The 19,095-nt window shown below is 49.2% G+C and overlaps 1 protein-coding gene across 1 annotated transcript in view; it reads right to left on the reverse strand.

The window, feature by feature from the left end:
* Positions 1–19,095, reverse strand: part of CDH4 (cadherin 4) — a 562,448-nt gene that overhangs the window by 75,516 nt on the left and 467,837 nt on the right. The window lies entirely within an intron of this gene.

Here is a 19,095-nt window from a genome sequence, read left to right on the forward strand (position 1 = left end):
AACAGAGAAAAATGCACGCGTCTGTGTTTTATGTGGGGTGGGGTGGGGCTACACAGAAACAACATGTCACTTCTGACCAGATCATTAGACAAACATACGCCTTTGGGAAACAGAAAGGACACCAGCAGAATTAAATATAAGACGTACGTCTTTCATTCAGATGAAGCAAAGACTCTTGTCGCATAAGGGGCAGTTAATAATCATAGACACCGTGAAAGACTTGTCCGAAAGTGGGAAATTGTAAATAAGCCACAAGGATGTGAAAGGAATAACTGATGGGGTCAAATTAAGATTAGCATAAAACTCTGAATACACCTTTAGAAAATACAACTTTTAAAAATCAAAGCCCAGGGGACCATGGCAACACTTTATAATAAAATGGACCACAACGAAAACCTCAAAAAACTGCACAAAGAAAAACTGACCAGGACATTTTATTGCAATTAAAATTTAATGATAATTTTAAAGAGACATTTTAGAAAACATTCTGAAGTAACCACAGGTTAAGGAATCAAAACTACATTTAGAGGTGATTTAAAAATAGTAATGACAAGGAGATGATTACACAGTGAAACCCAAGGAATTTGGCCAGAGATTGAATCAAAGCAAACCCTTAACTTCAAATGTTTTCATCATTAAAGTAGAATTACAGTGAATGAACTGAGCATTTAGCTCCAGAAGGAAAGGAATGACAAAGCAGGATGCGGCAAACACCCAAGTAACTGATTAAGACGAACGGAGAAATTTCTAAATCTGAAAACAGAAAAACTGGAAGAATTGATAAATAGATTCAAGAGCTGTACTTTGGAGAAAAATCCACAAGAAAATAGATGTACCTTTGGCAAATTTAAGAGAAAAAAATAAGACTTAAAAAAACATTTTATTCTTTCTATTTTATGTTAGCCAAGTCGAAAATCTTGACGAAACTGTTTATTTTTTGAGAAAATATAAAATTTCAAACTCAGCTAGAAAGAAGAGCAAACGTGAAGAGACCATTATTTCTTTAGGAAATTCCTCCGCAAAGGGCTCCAGGGTCAGGTGAGCTTACCTAGGAGGTGTTTGAAAGTTTTCCAGAGCCGAGGACACAAGAGAAAAAGCAATCCCCCTGGTTTTACAAATCCTCCTTGGATACCATTCTCCTCCTGAGAGCACAAAGTAAGGTAACTGCAAACCAATCCCACACACAGATGGAGATGTTACGGTCAGAACAGAAATACCAGCAGGTGGGGTTCAACCTGCACTAGAGCCGCCATCATCACATCCAAACGGGAAGGCTCAGGTGTGACCTGAGAGTGAGTCCTTGTTTAGAAGCTCCAGCAGAGCAAACCTCCAAAGAGCCTGCGTGGTCCTCACTGTTTCTGCTACACTTTTGTAAACGGTCAGGCCACGTTAAATGAGACCAGATTTATTTTGCAAACAAACAGTCTTACCATGATTACCTTTGGTAGAAATGTGGGTGATTGTAGAGACAAAAATTAGGTTTTGGTAGAAAGCTGTGCCTTGAGATTCTAGTCCTGTTTGTTGTCTTTGAGGCTTTATTGTCTACCTGTAACTGGACTGGATCCGCATTCTTCTAGTTTCCTCAAATATCTGGCCGTGCTTCTCCAAATCAACGTTTCTAATGTTCTCCTGCCCCCCCCCTTTTTTTTTGGTCATGCCTCACAGCATGCAAGATCTTGGTTCCCCGATCAGGGATCGAACCGACGCCCTTGGCAGTGAAAGCGCCGAGTCTTAACCACTGGACCACCAGGGAAGCCCCTTCTCCTGCCTTTCTGACTTGGAATCACTAAGAACAAAACTGCCCTTTCCCCAGAGCCCTGCAAACTAAGGCTGGATGACTGGGTACGAACTTCAGAGAAGCCCCCGAAACAGCTCATGTACCGACAGCCTGCCTGCCTGTTGCCATGCCGACGTTCAGAAAGTTCCCTGGAACATGCAATGACCTCATCAGAGGCAACCAGACTGCAGAAGATGCTGTGAGATCACCATCCAGAAATCTCGACTGGCTGCCCCCAGGACTCAGAAACGGGTTTAGAGCCTGTTCCAACCATTAACTTTTTCTTTTCCTTCCATGGAAATGCCTCGTATTATACACCTGATGGTTTGCATCCTGTAGAGCCATCCTGCAACCCTGCCTCCTGAAATGAGACTACTACTAACTGAACTGAGATATGGGTTCAGGGAGACGGAGCAACCCGCCCGCCCAGCTGCTAGGCCGCGAAACTGCTTGGGGGAGCGTCAAAGGCGGGGATGAAGGTTAGCGAGACGCCACCCCCAAATATGCCGCTGGGTGTAGTGACTGTTTTCAGCTGCAGGCCCTTGAGAGCCAGCAGGTGCAGGAGGGGTTTTCTCTGAGCTCCCTCATCCGCCTGGAGACAGAGACTCAAAGAGGCTCAGGTGTCACAGATCCCCTCCCCGCAGGGTGGGGTTAGCACCTGAGGAAGATTATTGCCTCTAGTCTTGGGAGGGGGGCTAGAAGAGACCAGCACACCCAGGCAGACCTGTCACACGACCACACCTCCCATCCCTCCTCCAAGGGTCCATCATCTTTCCTACAAGTCACTTCCTCTCCCCTGAGAGACCTACATTCCCCTCCCCTTTTCCTCTTAAACCTGAATTCTCAGCCATCTTGGGGAGCTACTCCTTTTTCCCCGGGTCCCCCGCGTATACATGACGCACTCATGTTAATCAACTTCTCCTTCTTGTTCTCTTGTTAATCTTTTATTATGGGGGTCTCAGCCAGGAACTCAGAAGGGGAGAGAGAAATTTACTTTTCCTCCCCCTACACGCCTAAGTGGGATTTATCTCAGAAACTAAGGGTGGCTTTTTCTCGGGCAACTTACTTCTGTAGCACAATAATCATCACAGGATGGTCTCCACGGAGGCTCCACAGAGATGATAATGAACATCCTTTCCAGCTGAACCTGGACCATAAGGACAAGCCATCCCCCAGAAAACGCCACTTCCGAGAAAATTCGGTCCAGTAGAGGACACCTTCCCTAAACCAGCATTTACTGTTAACACACCAGAGTCGACCCCCCCAGGGCACGAGCGTGGGGGCAGGGACCCCAGCCGCCCCGACGGCGACAGCGGCCTCTTACCTCCTTCGCGACAGGACGGGGAAGAGAAAATATCAGGAACCGACGGTCCGAAGGAGCCGACGCTTTCATCCCACAGGTATCACGGAGGTCAGCGTGACCTGGGCGGCTTGGGGGCGGACGGGAGCCTCCGAGAGGAGCCACGCGCATGTACGCATGCGCACGCACACACGCACGCGCACGCACACACGCACGCGCACGCACTGTCCGTGACGGGCGCCTTCGCTCCGGCTTCCCCAGCTCCGCCCTCCTCCCTCGCCTACCGTCACGTCCGGTTCCCCTGTTGATTGTCTACCCTGAGCAAGACCACTGAGAATGGCTGGGCCGGACGCCCCCCACGCACCCCTGGGCCGGGGCACCGCCCGCCTTCTGCCTGGATTGAGGGGGGCGTGGGAGCCCCTACGGCCCTGCAGAGATTGGGGGCGCGGGGGACACATCCGGCCCACCCAGTGTGCTTCCCCACCCTGCCCTCTCCGGGCCAGGCTGCCCGTCCTTCACAGGGAAGTTAATGATGAAACGGACGAAAAGAACCCGCCACACATTTCAAGATTTTATTTTTTGCAAAGAAATCTCATTACATCCTGACCATCGAGCCGCGCGTTCCCTTAATTCTCCAGGTGCCGTTTGGCGGCGCCTTCTGAAATACGCACAAGATGGCCTGAATTCTCCCACAGTTTACCGTATTAAGAAGAAATACTGTGCAGATGAATTCACCAGATCAGGGGAGAGCAGTTTCCCCTTGATTTGTGTCTGGAAAATGAGAAAAACATCACAGCAGCGTCCGGAAGGACCGTGAATAAAGAGTGGAGGCGGGCATTTCCATCACCCATCTCACTTTTATGACGCCATCGAGAATTATGCTCTTTTGCATTTGTTACTAAAGGACAGAACAGATGGTAAAAGGTTAGTTTAAAGTGATGTCGACATTAAAATAACGTATGGTGCCTGGCCATTGTGTTCGCCCAGGGACCTCGCTCGGAGGGCTGGATCCGTCCTTAGGAAAGGATGGATGAAATGCAGGATTCTGGCAGAATCTCCTCCAAGGAGAAGGTATTTGCCTAATTTCGAAGAAACTTGAAACTTGGAGAAAAGTCACCATGTGTGGTTTTGAATTGCAAACGCCTTGGAGGTTTATTCCCAAAGAATTGAAGGGGAGGAGAATCCCACTGGACCTGCAGAGAAAAACCTGCCTCAGGACAGGCAGAGACCCAGTCAGCCCAGGGGACACCGTCAGTGCAGGCTGGGCCCCTGGCGTTTCAACAATGTCTTCACTTGGCCCACGTGGCCTGTGCTGTGTGCCAGGCCCCATCACGCTGGACAGACACAGCCCTGCCCTCACGCGGTTCATGGACCAGAGGAATTAGACCTAAAAAAGTGACAGCCTCTCAGTGCAGTATAAAGTGATAATTATAAAATGGGGGAAGAACAGGGTCTGTGAGAGATCCTGATGGAAGGACTTGGGGGGCAAAGAGAATTTTCAAGAATGTCCAGTTAAAATTGAGTGTTTGGTCTTGTCCACCACGGTATATGATTCCTGGACATGCATGTGCATACACAGAAACACGCATACGCACATACAACAGACATGTAAACACACCCAAACACACACACATAAACACACACACCTGCACACATACCTATAAGCATACACACGTGTGCACAGGTGTGCACACGACTGGATCTCCCCTCCTTTTGCTCTAAGTCTCTTGGAAGGCGATGGCTATTCTGCATCTTCATGGCTTTGCCACGCCACTAATAAGGCCTCCCTGACCCTGTCCCCATGTTTTAAAAGATGCTCTCAAAACCCTTAGGATCAAGTTCTTCCACAAGGATGTAATTCTTCGGTGAAGTATTGTAGCACTTTCTCCTTGTATGATATTAAACCCAGAGATCTTCCCAGGAAAACAGGTTGCAGACTCTCATTTTTGTTACGTCTTGGGAGTTTTGAGCTGCCTGCAGCAGAGGGAGAAGCTCTGAGTCGTGGCAGCAGACGCTTTGCCCCCATCCACCCCGGGCTGGCCAGGACGCAGGCAGGCAAATCTACACTTGGCCGTAACTGCGGCCGGCCAGGAGGCTGCGGCCAATTTTCCTTTACAATCCGACTCTCACCAGAGCCAGAGTTAAGAGCACTCTTTCACCTTAAATGTATTTGCGGCTTCCCCGCGGCCTCCTCTGGTCCTCACGGCCCTCATGTTGGCCCGCGACGCTGGGGCTTCTAGATTTTCATGCTGACAGAGAATCAGGGTTTTCTCAGGTTTTGTGTCCGTCATCCCGTCTGCTCTGCAGGGACGGCTCGCCTGTCCCCCCACCCCCCGGAACTGTTGAGCACTAACGCTGCCCCACACCCTCCCCTGGGCCCTAGGAACACAAACATGCTGTCTGTCCCCACGGATGGCAGGTGCAGGCCTGGCACGGTGAACAGAGTAGGTGCTCAGTCTCCCTCTTCCCACAGGAGAACTATCTTCTCTGAGCCCCGAGGGAGGAGGCGGAGGGAAGGGGGGGCCCCGAGGGGGCGGCAGGTGGTCGAAGATCCCAGGTGGGAGGGAGACGGTCCACCCAGCCCTATGGCTACTGTCTGGGGGCAAAGAAACAGCCGGGAACTAGGGAGCGGGGAGAGAAGAGAGGTGGTCACCCCTCCCCAGGTGAAAACCCGGAGCAAAAGAAGGAGGAGGGGGGACCCCTCCTGGGTGCCTGCAGAGGCTTCTGGGGGCCCTCGGGGGCCGGGGGAGGGAGTCAGAAGGGTTCTGCTCTAGAGACTTAGCGGGAACCCGAGGGGTGTGGTGTCACCTGGCCCCCCGGCCTCCGGCAGGAGAGGAAGGAGAGGTGGGGAGGGGAGGGCTGATGGGACCCACAGCAGGACGGCCCATCCTCGGCCTCCTCTTCACTGTGTTTATCTCGGGCTTCTTTGCCCAGATTAGGGTTTCCCTCCTTCCGTGTCCTTATTATGCCTGAAGCTGGCACCGAGCTCCCCTGTGAAGAGGAGGGTTCCAGGAATCTCCACCCCGCACCCCTGCAACTCCTCAAGGGACAATGAAAGAAAAGTCCCAGAATGTCGGCCCCACTGACGATCCGGTCCAGCCCCTTCTGCAGATAGGGAGACTGAGGCGCAGAGAGGCTAAGGGTGCACGAAGGTTTCACAAGTAGTCCAGGATCAAGGGCAGAGTTCCCAGGTCTTGTCTCGGTCACGCTGCCGTCCTAGGAAGCTTCGAAGAGCAGAAAGGGAGGCTGAGGAAGCTGTGCCCACGTGTGCAAATGGGAGACTGAGCCCAGGAGGTCTCTGTGTCTCCCCAGGCTCACTCGACCCCTGACGGGAATCTCAGACCCCGGGTGTCGCTCTCATTCCAGCTGGTTTTACAAATACACAGGGATTGCTGAAGTTCCGCGCTTTAAAAAGTCACCGTGGCTCTAAGGCCCAGGACTAGAACGTCACTTTAATTGCTTTTGAAAGTGATCATGAATTTGTAACCGAATCCTACGTGACGCAGCAAAGTTTAATTTAAAAGCCCTTTGCCGTGGCGCTGGGCAAGCAGCAAGATCTGGCCAGAATAAAACAATTCTCTTAAGTGAATGGGGCAAACCTGGGGCTGAGGGTGAGTCAGGATCCATACTTCCCTCCCCAACTCTTCCTTGATTCTTGACCATTACTTTAAGAGGCTTGACGATGTTTGTATTTCTTGCATTTTACGAAATACTTTCCACGCACAATGAAATTCAGCTTTCAATTATTTCCAACTAGGTTCTTGTAATGAGCAGAAAAACCCAGAATGTGATAGGAAAAGGCATTTGCTGTGTAACATTGACACTACTATACATCACCATTCACAGTTACTTTGAGTTTTATAAATCATGAAAAAAACCCTCAAAGTCGTATGAATATTAATGAAATCCATGAATATGTTCTTACAAAATTTGCCTGGTGGGGAAGGGTGAATTAGATGCTTCTCAAAAGTGCCCTTCAGGTTGTACCAAATTAACAAAGGTAGCTACTTAATTCGGGGTATGGGATGACAGAAGACATTATTGCTGACAGTGGGAACAGGGCAGAGTCCACTCCCAGCTCTCACTCAGGCAGCAGAGGCCCGATTTCCTTCTAGGGGGTCATCGTTCCCCACTGTGAGTGGTCCTGGGGAGCGGTCGGTCAAGACGCCCTGCCCTGCCCTGGGCAACAGGCAGGCCTATGAGCCGAGCTGGCCAATCAGCTTCTCCTCTCAACTGTGGATGTTGAGTCAACAAAGAGTGGGGGGTGGGAAATATGGCTGGAGCCCCCCCCCGCTGCACGGCCATCTCCCTGCCGAGACCCGGGGCTCTGGGGCCACCTGCTGGCCAACCTTCCCTTCCAGTCCATCTGCGTGAGGAGGGGTAGCTGCAGTGGGTTCCCCCGTTGCATTCAGTCAAACCTCTGCCTGACCCAGATGTAGTCGGAGGGGCCCTTAACACTGCGCGGGGCAGGGAAGCTCTAACCAGAGGGCAGCGTCCCGTGGTGCCCCGGCCCCTGCCGCCTCCCCACAGAGGCCCACCCGACTTCTCCATCCCAGTGTGCGGCGGGGTTCCCTGCAAGCAGAGCCAGGGATGGGACTCTTGTGTGAGTGGTCGCCTGGGCAGAGCCTGCAGCAGCAGAGGCAGGAGAGGAGAGATGCGGGCTGGGCTGGGGTCTGGCTTCAGCCCCATCTCCCGGGGGAGCTCTGGGGCCTCCGGGTGAAGAGGTGGCCTCCGTGGGCCAGCCCAGGGTGAGGAGGGTCCGTCCTCTGCTGAGGTTTAGAGCGGCGGCTCCCAGGGAGCTAGGTGGCACCAGCGCCTGCCTAATCGTCTCCCCAGCCCTTCCATTGCAGCTTTTTCCTGTTTATGCGTTTGTTGACTGCTCTCTTTCTGTCTCCCCGACTACACTGTCCAGGAGATGCTCAGGAGAGACGGTCACTTGGCTTGCAGCAAAGTTTAACTTAACTCAGCACCCGGCCTCGAGTGGTGTTTAGCCGACACCCGGTACCTGGACAGCCTGCTGGAAAAGTGAGGGCTCTGAGCAGAAGTCGGGGCAGATCTGCGGCTTCCCTGCAGCTGCTTGAACTTGACAGCTAACAAGGGCTGTTGCTGCACAGAAGCCAGAGTGGGGACAGATTTCCTTCCAAGGCCCCAGGCTGGGAATATACCTGTCCGTCAGGGAGCAGAGCCTATGGGGGACACTTACTGCCTCAGCCCGATGGAGGCAGGGATCCGCAGGGCGGATGGCTCTTGTGGGCTGCAGTTCACCCTCAGATCTGCTGCCCACGCTCTGCCTGTTGTCATTTCTGGTCCCCCAAACGAAGAGTCAAGCGTCTCGTCAGGAACACTGCTTCATTAATACGTAATGCGTGTCCCTGCCCGTCTCTGCAAGGCCCTGCACACACAGTCTCTGACAAGGGATGACCCCAGACAGGATCCAGTCCTTGGAGACGGAGGCTGCAGCAGCCAGACCATGGCTGGGGCTGGGGGAGGCCCAGGCGGAGCTCGAGGGGGCCGGTCTGAGCAGGAGGACAGAGACCAGCCCCCAGTCCCGGAAGGAGAGGGACAGTGTCGGGGGGTGGGTGGGAATGAGGGCTATTTGAGGGACAGCGAGGGCGGGATGAGGCTGCATGCAGGCTGAGGCGGAGCACTGGGGCAGCCACCGTCCTGGCGTGTCTGCAGAGACCCACCCTTGCTGTCTTTGGAAACCGCTGCCCACCGCTGCTCTGTAGGGACCCGTGGGGAGGGCCCTTCCACGGGCTACAGGAGTACCTCCCCTAGCCCTGGGATTGGCTCAGGGAGAGACATGTGACCCAAGCTGGGCCAATGGGAGTGCAGCTTTCCCTGGCCCTGTGATTGGCTCAGGGAGGGCATGTGATCCAAGCAGGGCCAATGGGAGTGACTCCTTTTGGAGGGAAAGTCTCCTCCTTACTCTGGTAATCCTGCACCTTCTAGGAAGGTCATCCTGTCTCTGCCCAGGGACCCAGGAGAGGCGCCCTTTCCTCTGTAGCTCTCCGCCTTGGCCGAGACCCTTAGCCCCTTGCTTTATGGTCCTCACTGTAAATGGGGTTCGTATGCCAACCTTGCAGGGCTGTTGTTGTCAGTCTCCGCAGACCCACGATTTGAGCAGAGGCGTTGAAAACAGAGCTCAACTGGACGCTTCACCCAAGTTTTTACTGCCCGCCAAGAGCTGTCGACCTTTCAACAAAATGGCTGCTTCTCAGTCGGAATTCAGCCCCCAGATTCCAGATTGAGGCTGGGTCTCCACCGTCGCTGCGAGATTCATCCTAACCAAATCTCACGTCCTATTATCCTCGGTTGTGGGAGGGCTCATACACACACCCCCGGCCCCCCCCCGGGTTCGGGGGCTCTCAAGCCACAAGAAAGGAGTAGCTGGCAGGGGGGCAGACAGGCTTATTCAGTGATGCTGCGGGGACCACATGTGTGAGGCCCCTTTCGGGGACCAGGGAAGATGGACTTTAAGCAAACTCCATCCACGGAGGGGTCCCATAAGAGCTGAGAGCGCCAGCTCCTCTAGGAAGTGTGAGACCCGACCCTCCTCCCAAGGGATCTTCCCCCTCCCTGCCCGTTGCAGCCTCAGATCAGCTCAAATGCCACCTCCTCAAGCAATCCCCCCTGACTGCCCTGCCTGTGAGTTACTCTCTTCAGTCGCCTCTTTTCAAATCATCTTTAAACTCGATTCAACCTGGGGTGTGTGCTGACTTATTTATGGCCCATTTCCCCCTCCACTGGCTGCCCAACCCTCTGTGTGTGCCCGGAACCACGGAGAGGTGTGGAGTGGATGGATGAGGAGCGCTGCCGAGACCCTGCTCCGTGGAGCAGAGAACAGGCGCCTGTCCCCAGGTGACGCATCAAGTCTTCGTCAGGCCCCATGTTTGTTCTCAGTTGCTCTTCTTTTCTTTCTCAGGGGCACCCAGGGGTGACTGCTCTGCATCAGGCCCTGTGCTGAGCCTTGTCTCACCGACTTCTGCAACAGCCCTCAGAGAGGTGGTGCTAACCCACTTTAGATGAAGGGAGTGAGGGTCAGGGAGGTGGAGCCAGGGTGCAAATCCAGAACATCCCTCTGCTTGGTCACCACTCGACACCCCAGGCTATCTGGGGCCCAGGGAGGAATGGCCACAAAGCATCAGGGAAGCACTAGTGCCTGGTTTTGGGAAAACTGAGAAGGCTTCCTGGATGAGGCAGAGCTGAGAGGGGCCTGCATTTCCTGGTGCCACACCTTCTTAGCATCAGTTCCCGGGACTGTGATGGCAGGACCAACAGCAAGGAGCCTGAGGGGCCTCGCCAGGTGGGATGATGGCCAGAGAGAGTGACACAAGCAGTTCTAGGCCCAGAGGAGCCCGCTGCTGAATCCTCCCGTGGCACCGCCCTTCCTGCTAGAAGGAGGCCCCCAGCAGCCCCAGAGTCTCCATTGGAGAGCAAAGACACCCATGTCCACATACATTCTTACGGAGGGGATGGTCAATAGCTGGTTGCTCGGGAGTGGGGATGTCATTTGTCTCAGGGCTTCCCCGAGGTCTCCCTCACAGCCCCAAGCCCCCGATTCATATTCTGAGCCATGCCCATGCCTTTGGCATCTTTGTACCCATTTCCCTGTGCCGTGTGCCCCGAATCCGCTGCCTCTCGCCAACACGCCAGGAGTGGCTCTGGTGCCGAGCGGTCCCCCTCCTGCTCTGCACGAGCGGGAGAGAAGCTGCAGCGTCAAGAACTCAGGGTTCCCACGAGCTCTAATGGACTTTTGGTCTGTTTGCCGAACACATCCAACTGCCCAGCCCACGGCACTCCAGCCAGGCAGCCCCCGGGAGCCTTGTCTCCCACCCCAGCTGGGGCCAGGGGTGGAGGGAGAGGGCTGCACCGTGTCACCAGGAGGCAGAGCCATCGGCCCCCAAACCTCATGAATGTGGCTGCTCTCATGGCAAGAGCAAGGCGGCCCTCATCCAGCCGGCGTGTCCTGCCGGGGGCTGTCAGCACTGAGGGTGCTTCCATGGGGCTCCTGGAGCCCAAACCTGCCCTGATGGCTTGTCCAGAGTAAATGCTGGTGGGGGAGCACCCACTCCCCAGCCCCCCTCCACAGGAGGCCCACAGACCACGTGGAGCCAGGCTGGCGGTTCCTCAAAAGTGAAAGAGTCCCCGTGGGACCCAGCAATTCTATCAGGCGTCGGGCCCAGAGGACGGAACGGTGGTCGAAGAGGCACTTGTGCCTGAGCGTTCACAGCAGCCGAAAGGTGGAAACGGCCCACGACTGTCAACTGTCAGCTGCTGAAAAGAGTAGCGGAATGTGGTCCGGCGCTGCAGTGGAACATTATCAGGCCATAAAAAGGAACGAAGGCCTGACACAGGTCACAGCATGCATGGAGCTCACACACATGCTCAGTGGGAGAAGCCAGACACAGAAGCCCACATACTGTACGATTCCACAAACATCCGGAACAGGCAAATGCGCAGGGACAGAAAGCAGAGTCGTGGTTGCCGGGGGGCTGGGGGAGGAGGATGGGGAGTGACTGCTTAAAGGGTAGGGGGGGGGTCTCCTTTTGGGGGGATGAAAATGTTCTGGAACGAGATGGCTGTGAACGTCCTAAATGTCACTAAGGGTACATCTTATGTTGTGTGTATTTTACCAAAATAAAAAAAGCTGGGGTGGGGGAGGCCCACTGAGGCTGTCACTCAGAAGGTTCCAGCACAGCCCCCTGACCAATGTCCAAGACCCCAAACCTGTGGACACAGGTGGCCTGTGAGCAGCACGGGAAGACAGCCTGAGGTCCTAGAACGGCCGCCCTGCTGGGAAGTAGGGTGTCCGCGTCCTTCACTCTGGAGACCCCCGGGGTGGCTTGCTAAAGACTGGGAGACAGCACGGCCCAGTGGACCTGCCACGCCACTGGCTGTGAGGACCCGACGTGATGGTGACGGGGACCCAGATTCTGGCTCAGGATCTTTCGATTTAAGGCAAAAGGAGCAGCTGTGTCCTTATCCCCCGAGGGACTGCACCACAAACCCACAAACGCTCCTGAGGGTCCTGCAAAACCTCCCATTTAGGCCAGAACGTCTCAACCTCGGCACTGTCGACGCTTCGCACCAACCATTCTCTGTCGTGGGGGGCTGTCCTGGGCAGGCAGGGCGTCGCCAGCGTCCCTGGCGAGCAGGTTCCACACCGGACTGTGGCCACGTCACTGTTCTAGTGGCTTCCCTTCCCTTTCTCCTGGCTCACAAGCTCTGTGTCCCGGTAGCCCATCTTCCTGCCAACGCCTCATTCAGAACTAGACATGGCCTCTTATATTTCTTTCCACTCACCCATCCAGGAAGGGTGTCATTTGCTCAGATCCAGAAAACGCATATATCTGGCTGATGCCAGGCTCTGAGCCTCCCTGGGGAGGGGGTGATCTCAGCACACGAATCCCCCCTTGGGGGGGGGGCTGGCAGGGCTCCCTGCTCAGCACCCCGCCCCCAGTGCCTCTCCACAGAGCCTTCTGTGGGCCCCTTCCTGGGAGCTGCTGGGGCCTCCAGGCAGTGACAGCTCCGCTGATGACCTCAGCCCCAGCCAAGCCTGCACTGTCCATCAGGGTACCCCAAGTGATGGCCCCACTGCCTCCTAAGCCCTATTATCGGTGGGTCAGTGACAGGGCGGCTGGTAATGGCCCCAAATGACTCCAGAGGACTGGTTATAACCATTGAGTCCATAGACACTTGGGGGGGGGTGTTTGATGCACAGATGAGTGAAGGGACCCACACGGACCCCTAAATGGGAAGAGCCATTGCCCAGGCTGACGACAGCCAAATGTCCTGTGTCCCGAGTCCAGGGATATCAGCCAACGGGCTGCATGCAGCTGTTCTCAGGGCTCCCGGCAGAACTCACTGGTCAGCCTGGACCATGTAATTCTGTTCCCCATCCTCTCCCGATGCCCCACCAGGCCCTCCAGCCTCAGCTTTTACCATGCTCCCCTCTGTCCCTCCTCCCCAACCATGCCGGCCTTCCTTTAGCTCCTTAGATGCACTGTGTCTGCCCCTGCCTCAGGACCTTTGCACAGGTTGCTCCTTTTCTGAGTTAACTCCTGCTCATGCTTAGGTGTTACCTCCACCCACACCTGCCAGCCTGGATTGGGTCAACTTCCATAGCACGGGCCCCTCTCTCTTCTTGGTAGCATTTGTCACCATTTCCGTTTTATCTTTATTTGATTATTTGGCTAATATTTGTCTTCTCTGAGATTGAGAGTCCTAGGAGGGCAGTATGTGCCTGGCACAGAGAAAGGGCTAAAGGGCCACTGGATGTGACACTAGGTGAAACTGCAGGGGTCACGTCACAACCAAACAAATAACCAAAATGTTAGTCTAGTCTATTCCGGTTCTAAGAGTTCTGTTGGCAGTGGAAGGGTTCTGTAGCCAAATGTGTTTGATAAATGTTGCGTATCACAACAAGTTTCAGAGAAGCACCCTAGGTGGGAGTGTGCTAAAGGCCCTGAGAAGTCCTGCAGGAAGGAGGTTTGCTGCACCTCAGTTAATCCAGCATCTGCCAAAGCAATCTGACTGCTGAACACTTCAGTCTCCCCGACCCGCCACCACCAAAACAGCCACTGTGATACCATGGTTGCTCCATAGGACACACTTTGGGAAAAGCATTTATGAAATAAACTTTCATAAAAATGGTCTGTTAAAAATCAGCACAATGCAGTCCTAAATCAAATTACCTGTGCTCCTCCTTATTCATGTTTTACAGTTATCCGATTTTCCCAAATAACTGAGAATTGCTTGTACTGCTGTTTTGCATAAGCTATTTAAAAAAAATGAGAGAGGGAAGACAGCAGAAGCAAGAAGAACTACAATTCTGCAGCCTGTGGAACGAAAACCACATTCATAGAAAGATGAGACAAAATGAAAAAGCAGAGGACTACGTAGCAGATGAAGGAACAAGATAAAACCCCAGAAAAACAACTAAACGAAGAGGAGATAGGCAACCTTCCAGAAAAAGAATTCAGAATAATGACAGTGAAGATGATCCAGGACCTTGGAAAAAGAATGGAGGCAAAGATCAAGAAGATGCAAGAAATGTTTAAAAAAGATCTAGAAAAATTAAAGAACAAACACCTAGAAGAATTAAAGAACAAACAAACAGAGATGAACAATACAGTAACTGAAATGAACAATACACTAGAAGGAATCAATAGCAGAATAACTGAGGCAGAATAACAGATAAGTGACCTGGAAGACAGAATGGTGGAATTCACTGCCACAGAACAGAATAAAGAAAAAAGAATGAAAAGAAATGAAGACAGCCTAAGAGACCTCTGGGACAACATTAAACACACCAACATTTGCAGAATAGGGGTTCTAGAAGGAGAAGAGAGAGAGAAAGGACAAGAGAAAATATTTGAAGAGATTATAGTCGAAAACTTCCCTAACATGGGAAAGGAAATAGCCACCCAAGTTCAGGAAGTGCAGACAGTCCCAGGCAGGATAAACCTAAGGAGAAATACACCGAGACGCATAGTAATCAAATTGACAAAAATTAAAGACAAAGAAAAATTATTAAAAGCAACAAGGGAAAAATGACAAATAACATACAAGGGAACTCCCATAAGGTTAACAGCTGATTTCTCAGCAGAAACTCTACAAGCCAGAAGGGAGTGGCATGATATACTTAAAGTGATGGAAGGGAAGAACCTACAACCAAGATTACTCTACCCGGCAAGGATCTCAGTCAGATTTGACGGAGAAATCAAAAGCTTTAGAGACAAGAAAAGCTAAGAGAATTTAGCACCACCAAACCAGCTCTATAACAAATGCTAAAAGAACTTCTCTAAGTGGGAAACACAAGAGAAGAAAAGGACCTACAAAGACAAACCCAAAACAATTAAGAAAATGGTAATAGGAACATACATACTGATAATTACCTTAAACGTGAATGGATTAAATTCTCCAACCAAAAGACACAGGCTCGCTGAATGGATACAAAAACAAGACCCATATATATGCTGTCTACAAGAGACCCACTTCAGACCTAGGGACACATACAGATTGAAAGTGAGGGGATGGAAAAGGATATTCCACGTAAATGGAAATCAAAAGAAAGCTGGAGTAGCAATACTCATATCAGATAAAATAGACTTTAAAATAAAGAATGTTACAAGAGATAAGGAAGGACACTACATAATGATCAAGGGATCAATCCAAGAAGAAGATATAACAATTATAAATATTTATGCACCCAACATAGGAGCACCTCAATACATAAGGCAAATGCTAACGGCTATGAAAGAGGAAATCGACAGTAACACAATAATAGTGGGGGACTTTAACACCTCACTTACACCAATGGACAGATCATCCAGACAGAAAATTAATAAGGAAACACAGCTTTAAATGACACAATAGACCAGATAGATTTAATTGATATTTATAGGACATTCCATCCAAAAACAGCATATTACACTTTCTTCTCAAGCGCACATGGAACATTCTCCAAGATAGATCACATTTTGGGTCACAAATCAAGCCTTGGTAAATTTAAGAAAATTGAAATCATATCAAGCATCTTTTCCGACCACAACACTAGGAGATTAGAAATCACATACAGGGGAAAAAACGTAAAAAACACAAACACATGGAGGCTAAACAATATGTTACTAAATAACTAAGAGATCACTGAAGAAATCAAAGAGGAAATCAAAAAATACCTAGAGACAATTGACAACGAAAACAAAAACCTATGGGGTGCAGCAAAAGCAGTTCTAACAGGGAAGTTTATAGCAATACAATGCTACCTCAAGAAACAAGAAAAATCTCAAATAAACAATCTAACCTTACACCTAAAGGAACTAGAGAAAGAAGAACAAACAAAACCCAACGCTAGTAGAAGGAAAGAAATCATAAAGATCAGAGCAGAAATAAATGAAATAGAAACAAAGAAAACAATAACAAAGATCAATAAAACTAAAAGCTGGCTCTTTGAGAATATAAATAAAATTGATAAGCCTTTAGCCAGATTCATCAAGAAAAAGAGGGAGAGGACTCAAATCAATAAAATAAGAAAAGAAAAAGGCGATGTTACAACAGACACCACAGAAATACAGAGCATCGTAAGAGACTACTACAAACAACTCTATGCCAATAAAATAGACAACCTGGAAGAAATGGACAAATTCTTAGAAAGGTATAACCTTCCAAGACTGAACCAGGAAGAAATAGAAAATATGAACAGACCAATCACAAGTAATGAAATTGAAACTGTGATTAAAAATCTTCCAACAAACAAAAGTCCAGGACCAAATGGCTTCACAGGTGAATTCTATCAAACATCTTAGAGAAGAGCTAACACCCATCCTTCTCAAACTCTTCCAAAAAATTGCAGAGGAAGGAACACTCCCAATCTCATCCTACGAGGCCACCATCACCCTGATACCCAAACCAGACAGAGACACTACAAAAAAAGAAAATTACAGACCAATATCACTGATGAATATAGATGCAAAAATCCTCAACCAAATACTAGCAAACAGAATCCAACAATATATTAAAAAGATCATACACCATGAGCAAGTGGGATTTATCCCAGGGATGCAAGGATTCTTCAATATATGCAAAGCAATCAATGTGATACACCATATTAACAAACTGAAGAATAAAAACCATATGATCATCTCAATAGACGCAGAAAAAGCTTTTGACAAAATTGAACACCATTTATGATAAAAACTCTCCAGAAAGTGGGCATAGAGGGAAACTACCTCAACATAATAAAGGCCATATATGGCAAACCCACAGCAAACATCATTCTCAATGGTGAAAAACTGAAAACATTTCCTCTAAGATCAGGAACAAGACAAGGATGTCCACTCTCACCACTATTATTCAACATAGTTTTGGAAGTCCTAGCCACGGCAATCAGAGGAGAAAAAGAAATAAAAGGAATACAAATTGGAAAAGAAGAAGTAAAACTGTCACTGTTTGCAGATGACATGATACTATACATAGAAAATCCTAGAGATGCCAACAGAAAAATACTAGAGCTAATCAATGAATTTGGTAAAGTTGCAGGATACAAAATTAATGCACAGAAATCTCTTGCATTCCTATACACTGACAACGAAAGATCAGAAAGAGAAATTAAAGAAACAATCCCATTCACCACTGCAACAAAAACAATAAAATACCTAGGAACAAACCTACCTAAGGAGGTAAAAGACCTGTACTCAGAAAACTATAAGACACTGATGAAAGAAATCAAAGATGACACAAACAGATGGAGAGATATACCATGTTCTTGGATTGAAAGAATCAATATTGTGAAAATGACTATACTACCCAAAGCAATCTACAGCTTCAATGCAATTCCTATCAAATTACCAATGGCATTTTTTACAGAACTAGAACAAAAAATCTTAAAATTTTTATGGAGACACAAAAGACCCCGAATAGCCAAAGCAATCCTGAGGGAAAAAAACAGGGCTAGAGGAATCAGACTCCCTGACTTCAGACTATACTACAAAGCTACAGTAATCAAGACAATATGGTACTGGCACAAAAACAGAAATATAGATCAATGGGACAGGATAGAAAGCCCAGAGATAAACCCACGCACCTATGGTCAACTAATCTATGACAAAGGAGGCAAGGATATACAATGGAGAAAAGGCAGCCTCCTCAATAAGTGGTGCTGGGAAAACTGGACAGCTACATGTAAAAAAAGAATGAAATTAGAACACCCCCTAACACCATACACAAAATGTGTATTTAATCCATCTTTAAACGCCAGATGGATTAAAGACCTAAATGTAAGACCGGACACTATAAATCTCTTAGAGGAAAACATAGGAAGAACACTCTTTGACATAAATCACAGCAAGATCTTTTTTGACCCACCTCCTAGAGTAATGGAAATAAAAACAAAAATAAACAAATGGGACCTAATGAGACTTAAAAGCTTTTGCACAACAAAGGAAACTATAAACAAGACAAAAAGACAACCCTCAGAATGGAAGAAAATATTTGCAAACGAATCAACGGACAAAGAATTAATCTCTAAAATATATAAACAGCTTATTCAGCTCAATATTAAAAAAACAAACAACCCAATCAAAAAATGGGCAGGAGACCTAAACAGACATTTCTCCAAAGACGACATACAGATGGCCAAGAGGCACATGAAAAGCTGCTCAACATCACTAATTATTAGAGAAATACAAATCAAAACTACAGTGAGCTATCACCTCACACCAGTTAGAATGGGCATCATCAGAAAATCTACAAACAACAAATGCTGGAGAGGGTGTGGAGGAAAGGGAACTCTCTTGCACTGTTGGTGGGAATGTAAATTGATACAGCCACTATGGAGAACAGTATGGAGGTTCCTTAAAAATCTAAAAATAGAATTACCATATGACCCAGCAATCCCACTACTCGGCATATACCCAGAGAAAACCATAATTCCAAAAGACACATGCACCCCAATGTTCATTGCAGCACTATTTACAATAGCCAGGTCATGGAAGCAACCTAAATACCCATCAACAGACGAATGGCTAAAGAAGATGTGGTACATATATACAATGGAATATTACTCAGCCATAAAAAGGAACAAAATTGGGTCATTTGTAGAGACGTGGGTGGACCTAGAGACTGTCATACAGAATGAAGTAAGTCAGAAAGAGAGAAACGAGTATCGTATATTAACACATATATGTGGAATCTAGAAAAATGGTACCGATGAACCGGTTTGCAAGGCAGAAATAGAGACAGAGATGTAGAGAACAAAAGTATGGACACCAAGGGGGGAAAGTGGCAGGGAGCAGGTGGTCGTGGTGGGATGAATTGGGAGATTGGGGTTGACATATATACACTAATATGTATAAAATGGATAACTAATAAGAATCTGCCGTATAAAAAATAAATAAATAAAAAATGAAGCTCTGTGTTGGCAGCTGTGCGTAACATGGAGAAGTAGACCAATTCCTTTTCCTCCAGATGGTGAGGAGAAGAGTAATAGAAATGGTGTCTTGATTCTCCTGTTTAT

This window comes from Eubalaena glacialis, chromosome 13 (genome assembly GCF_028564815.1).
Source record: "Eubalaena glacialis isolate mEubGla1 chromosome 13, mEubGla1.1.hap2.+ XY, whole genome shotgun sequence".
NCBI classification, from domain to species: domain Eukaryota; kingdom Metazoa; phylum Chordata; class Mammalia; order Artiodactyla; family Balaenidae; genus Eubalaena; species Eubalaena glacialis.